Raw genomic sequence first — 6,255 nt, 5'->3', positions numbered from 1 at the left:
GCAGCGACTAGTGACGCGCTTGAGTCCTACCAAGAAGACGCGTTCGATCGTGCAGCGACGAGCGACGATGGTCTTCCGTGTTTGTAGCGCATGCAAATCAGGGTCATAAATTTAATATTTGTGACACGAGGGCGGTATGATCGAGCATGAGGCGTGGGTGATCGCTTTCATTGTTTGAGGCAATTAGGGTCAAGAGTTTCCGTGTTTGTAGCGCATGCAAATCAGGGTCAAGACTTTCCATATTTGTAGCGCATGCAAATCAGGGTCAAGACTTTTCGTGTTTTCTTCGCACCAAAGGACGCAGCATGCGGGAGATGTCGCGGGATCGTAGGCGTGGGCAGACGGACGAACCAAAATAAATGTCACACCAAAAAATGTCTACACTTTATTCTTTTTAGTTATAGAAGATTTGAGCATCTCCAAAAGTTCCCTAAATCTTCTCCTAATCTTAATTTTTTAGAAAGATTCGTAAAAAAATTCATCTCCAACAACTCCTAATACAATCTCTTATGAGTTGGAAAAAATCCCCAAAATCCGCGTAACTTTACGCGCGCGCGCCAGGCGACTCCCATTTGCTACCCTACATGCAGGACCGATCCATGGCCAGGGGCGGTGCCTGTGGCTCGCGCGTAGAATGGGCTCTCGGAGGCGGAGCTGATGAGCCTCGGCGGGGTCGCCGTGCTGGAGTCCACGGATAGAGGGGAGGAGGTAGAGGAGGAGGCGGAGGCTCTCTGCCCGATCTGCCTCGACCCCATGATGCCCGGGCGCGCTATGCGCGTGCTCCCCCGGCTGCAACCGCGCCTTCCACAAGGACTGCGTCGACCAGTGGCTCGCCATCTCGCCCCGCTGCCCTGTCTGCAATGTCTGGGCTACGCCGCCGTCTTCACCTGCGACCTTGCCGCTGGCGCCCAAGACCGGTTGGGATTCTTGACGTCGGGGCACGGCGCGTCATCTCTGGCGCCTGGCAGGTCAGTTCTTGGTCCTTTACGAGTTCTTTGGTTGGGTTCTGATCATCGATCAAGAAGCCTTCTCGATTGAATCTCGTCGGCTTCGTACTTCTGGAGAGCGACTATTGATGAATTCTTCGCGGCTACTTGATTCTGTGAAGGATTCTTGGACGGGATTGCGTGTACATCGACTCAATCCTCGAATTCTTACTCAAAATCAGTAGGTTTTGCAGGTTTTAGTCATTGTTCTCAGGGTTCAAAATTTCGGCAAAATTTCGCGAAATACGGTAATTTCGGTGGTGGCCGAAAGAAAATTCCGAAATTTTGTAATACACTAATACATGTGTTATATAACTTTAGACTCAATTTTTTATTGTTTATATTGCATATTTTTGTATTCAATAGATGTGTAGCCATAAATCATACTAATATTTGTTTAGATTTAAATGTTTTTTTTAGAAAAAGCATACTTCATGTGCTAGTCTCTAAAAAAAATTCGCCGAAATTTTGGCCAAATTTTGCAAAATTCGGTAGTTTCGGTGGTGGCCGAAATTTTTGCAATACCGAAATTGAAAACCTATTGTTCTTGTAACAGACACGCCCATTCGAGGAGCATCAGGCAGCTGCCGGGAACCAGCTGGGCCGGGAAGCGCAGGAGCAGACGATGTCGATGGCGACAAGCCGACCGTATCGGAGTCGGAGCATACAAGGGGCGCGCCCTGTAGTTTTCCGTGATGGAAAAGAAAAAAAGCCACAACATAATTCACGTTGCCCCAAATTTGATTTTTTAGATGTTATTTATTAGAAATTTTTGGAGATAACCTTCTTTTTTTTCTCTCCAAATCTTTTTAGGAGTTGCCAAACTATAAGTTTTTAGGAGAAAAAAATAGGAAACTTTAGAGATGCTCTAAGAGAGCACCGGCAAATCTCCATCGCTCTCCGGTGCATGAGAAATGAACCTGCGTGGTTAAAACAGGGTAGAACTACAACTACATAGGGCTCAGGTTGAGGGAATTGCAAAGTTGCAACGTGCAATGCAATTCTCTCTCAAAACGGAACGGAAGTCTGCGTTGTATGTGTAATTTCAACCTTAAAAAAACAGTGCATGCCTTGTTTAGAATGGTGGAACCATATACTACTAGGTCGTCAGTGGATTTGGTTGTTCCTGGTACCTTTTGGATTACGAGAGGAACACCTACGCTACAGTTCCACTTTTGACAGGTAATAATAACTTAGAATTTCTTCCTATCAAAGCAGGGAGGTTTGGCCGTTCCTCAGGCCGTCCACGTCACTTCCAAATGCCTCAGCCGTCCGATTCGGAGATCAACGGTTCAGCCTCCCTCCACTGAAATAGCTTCTCTCCCTCACGCTCCACATATAAAACTTAGAATGGTGTAATGAACTTTAAATCGAACGCTCTACGTAATAAATAGGTAGGTAAATAGTCTGAACGCAATCGTAGAGTCAAGTCAAGGACAGCATACAACACTAGTGCCTCTGAAGTTTGGTCAAACTTCTCTAGTTCTCCAGATTATACCACATATTATGTCATATATGGCATTAGCGGCACCAAGAAAAAAACAAAAACAAATGTTCATAATATTCCTAAACAAATTTGGATCTTCACCGCGACCCGTCGGTGCGTGCCAGTACGAGCCTGCTACCTGCGGCTGACATATAAGGCAGACACGGCACAGCGAAGGACATCTAGGCGGACACGGCACAGCGAAGCGCTCGATGTGCCGGGGCCATGTGGATAAGCAAGAGATGATAAGCACAACGGTATGAAAACACCGAAAATAGTCGGAAACAGGAAAAGCAACAGCAGCGATAATGCAGCAGCAAGAAGCAAGCAAACAAGAAACACCTCAGTTTTCACATACCGAAGCACCAAACGACCTTAGAGCCTGCCAGAGGGCCCGGGGGCAAGCATAAAACACGGCAACCAGGATTTTTGCGACTACCAATCCATTATTATCCAGCACAAGCATCGAAGACGATGGATAGCCTTACAGTAACCTTACTGTAATACAAACTTTTTCAGAACACAATTGGAAAGTTCACTCAAAACATGTTCTTAGACTCAAAAGGGACATGCAGATTCCTTATCACGCAGCTCCATTCTGCTACTCTGCTTTACTTGTGCTTTGGATCAAATACTTCAACTGCATTATTACAAAACAAATGTGTCAGTCCTTCAATACATGGTCAAAAAAGAAAATTTTAACATCACAACAAGTCTACACCACAAATTATGGGCTTATGGCACAGGAACTATTCATTCACTGCAATAAGGCTGTATCAACTTAACCACAAGCGCAGTGAAATATAAAAACATTTTTAGGAGTTCTCTAATACTCCCTCTGTACCGAAGATGTTTTGGTTTTATTAGATTCAACTTAGATATACACTATGTTTAGATGCATAGTAAAAGCAATGTATCTAGAAAAGCCAAAACGTCTTATAATTTAGAACGAGATATTTAAATCAATTTTCAATGGAGATATACACTCCCAAGGTTAGTTCTTCTAATATTCAGGGTACTGTGAAACCAATTTTCATCAAGACAAGGGGATAAATGAGGGGAAACAGCACTTCAAACTTAAAACAGCTTTTGTTAAATTATCCATGACAACAATAGTGCTGTAGTTAACTAATACAGCAATAAGTGTGAACAACACAAACAATACTTGCAAAGCAATAATTCAATGTCACTAAAGTACAAACAACTTATGTGAACAGTGAACTGGACAAAAGCTGATTTAACTACCAGGGGCGTGTTACTGAACATTTGCCCATACATTTCAAGAAAAAAGGGAGGTTAGAAAACAAGTCAAACAGACTGTGTTACCACTTAGTAGGACAATAAAATGTGGGTATTAGTGATACTAGAGATATTTGGGATTTAATCAAATCTCAGAACACTGTCGTCCACTAATATTGACAAAGCGGACCACCTACACACAAGCAAATTGAACTCACAAACCACATCACCACATTGTCATTACAAATATATACTCTTTCACATATTCCACCACATCAAAATTTCAAGCAACGAGCACAAGGCCCTGTTGCATGTTAACAGGGTACCCTTTTCTAGTTTAGCTCAACTTATAAAAGAACTACAAAATTCATGTTAAGTTTGGTAACAAATGTACCTTGGGATATCAGTACATCCAGCAAAGTCTAATCATCAAGGGAAGAATCCACCTATATGCATGAAAAGAATGATTGTAATCTATTGCAAACAGAAGAGTTGTATCAAAGTAAGGACAACACATGAAACACATACCATATCAGTACAGGGCAAGCGATTCAATGAAATCAGAAACTGGGGAATTTATCTCAATTTCTGCAAAGAAATAACAAAATTAAATACATTCTTATTTTAAGGTACAATTACATAATAAACTCGTTATAAACAATGACAAAAACAATTTATAGCCCATTGTGTAACAAATCAATGGAGCTCAGCCTCTAGCTGCCTTGCAGGCAACCAAGAATCGAACGCATAGTATTTTACAGAAAGATAAAAACATGTGAACCATCATTCAAGAGGGAACCAGTGATACATATCAGCATAAATACCTGTACTGTTGTCATTGAGATATTTTGAGAAACAACTTGGATAGTAGGCTGTCATGAAACCAAGGGTGCTCACTGCAGAAAACCTGGCAACAGATTCCAACTTCTTCGATTTTGTGTCAACAGCAAGCACCCAACCCTTGCTGTGCCAAAACATGAGCTTGCGCATCAAGTACATAACGCTGTTAAACTCACACAAAGTTGGGAGGCCCACCGGCATTTTCTTCAAGTTTGGTTTGCCATTGACACATAGCTTATCAGGCAACAGATCAGACCACCCATGAAAATCTTCAGAGGCTGTTACTGTTAGATTGATCTCTAATCCTAAACTGGGTCCAACGGCCCAGTTGAGCCTTTGATCCGCGCCCTGATCGGGGACGCCCAGCCCACTATGGCTGGAGGGCCCCTGTCACACTGTGCAATAAATAGAGGTGGGGGCCGGCGGCTCTGAGCACGAGGTTTGCCTGAGCTACAGTTTCCTGCCGAAATCCCTAATCCGATCTAGAGGGGCGCAGCCAGTAACGGGAAGCCACCAGCATCTGCATCTACACCGAGGGGTTGCTACGTCGCTGGGCTGCCCTGCAACCGCTACTGCACCGCCGCCCTTCGACTCGACACCGCCACTGGGTTATCGCCAAGCACTGCGATGGCGAGCCCATCTTCATCCAAGGCGGTTGAAGGTTTGCACCCTTCACCCCTCTCTTTCTCTTGTTCTATCTACTGCTACTGCACTAGTAGATGTTCTATGACTCATGGTTTTTTTCAATAGCAAATAGACATGCTAGTTCTATGCCTAGAGATCCTGCTTAAGGTCTAACAATTGTACCAGAGCCTAACTAGGTGTAGATCTAGCCTATCAGAACCCTCTGTCTAGATGTAGATCATGTCAGAGGTAAGGAAGAGATAAGATCCGTCCAGATCTGGGAAGACAAGAGGGTCACCGAACCCTAACCCTAATCGGGTGAAGAACAAAGAAAAGAAAGGGTCTCGGCACGCGAAGCCGAACCCTAACCCACGAATTCATCTCGGGGAAGAAGAACAGTGAACGAAACCCTAACCCTAACCAAACCCTAATCTCAATCCTAACCCCATCCCGAACCCTAAATCGGATAGACCCGAGAAGAGAAGAAAGAAAAATCAAAGAAAGAAAAGGGGAAGGGAAAGAGCCCTACCTCGCCGTGCACCGTGTTGCCGCCTCGTCGACGCGCGAGAAGAAGCCGCCGCTGCCTCTAGGGCACGGCACCCACCGACACGCCTGCTGCGAGGCCTCTGGCATAGGGTGCCGTGGCCAGGCCACTCGACGGCGGCGCACTCACCCGCTGGGGAGCACGCACACCGGCGAGGGGGCCGACGATGGTGCCATGGCTCGGCCATTATCGCTCGCTCTCGCTCGGTGTCGACGCGGTGCTGAGAGAGCGAAGAGAGAGAGGCAAAGAGTGAAGAATGAGATTAGGGTTTGGGGGAGCGGCGTCGACCGGTGTTTTGTTCCGCCGAAACGGCCGGACAACCGTTCGATGCAGATGAGCAGCCGAGATCGACCGGACTGAAGGTCGACCCAGGCGGGCACGCGTGGCCACGTAGCTTTGCCGGCCTAGGCCTAGGTTGTGGCCTGGGTGAGGGCAGCGTGCGTGCAAGGGAGCTGGGTTGGGCCGATTTTTTGGTCGGGTCGAAGGAATAGTAAAGAAATGAGTCAGTTTTTCTTTTTTTTCTAGTAAATGTTTAT

The 6,255-nt window shown here is 45.5% G+C and overlaps 1 long non-coding RNA gene across 1 annotated transcript; it reads right to left on the bottom strand.

Annotated features, from left to right (window-relative positions):
- Positions 1–2,875: 2,875 nt before the first annotated feature.
- Positions 2,876–4,642, bottom strand: LOC136519771 (uncharacterized). Its single transcript, XR_010775047.1, has 4 exons — positions 4,536–4,642; positions 4,240–4,299; positions 4,106–4,157; positions 2,876–2,970 (listed from the first exon to the last, which is right to left on the bottom strand). It is a non-coding gene; the product is annotated as an uncharacterized lncRNA (long non-coding RNA).
- Positions 4,643–6,255: the final 1,613 nt, after the last annotated feature.

The sequence above is a fragment of the Miscanthus floridulus genome, chromosome 18 (assembly GCF_019320115.1).
Source record: "Miscanthus floridulus cultivar M001 chromosome 18, ASM1932011v1, whole genome shotgun sequence".
NCBI classification, from domain to species: domain Eukaryota; kingdom Viridiplantae; phylum Streptophyta; class Magnoliopsida; order Poales; family Poaceae; genus Miscanthus; species Miscanthus floridulus.
The sequence above is the reverse complement of the archived record's forward strand: the minus strand, read 5'-3'. Positions and strand labels throughout refer to the sequence as shown.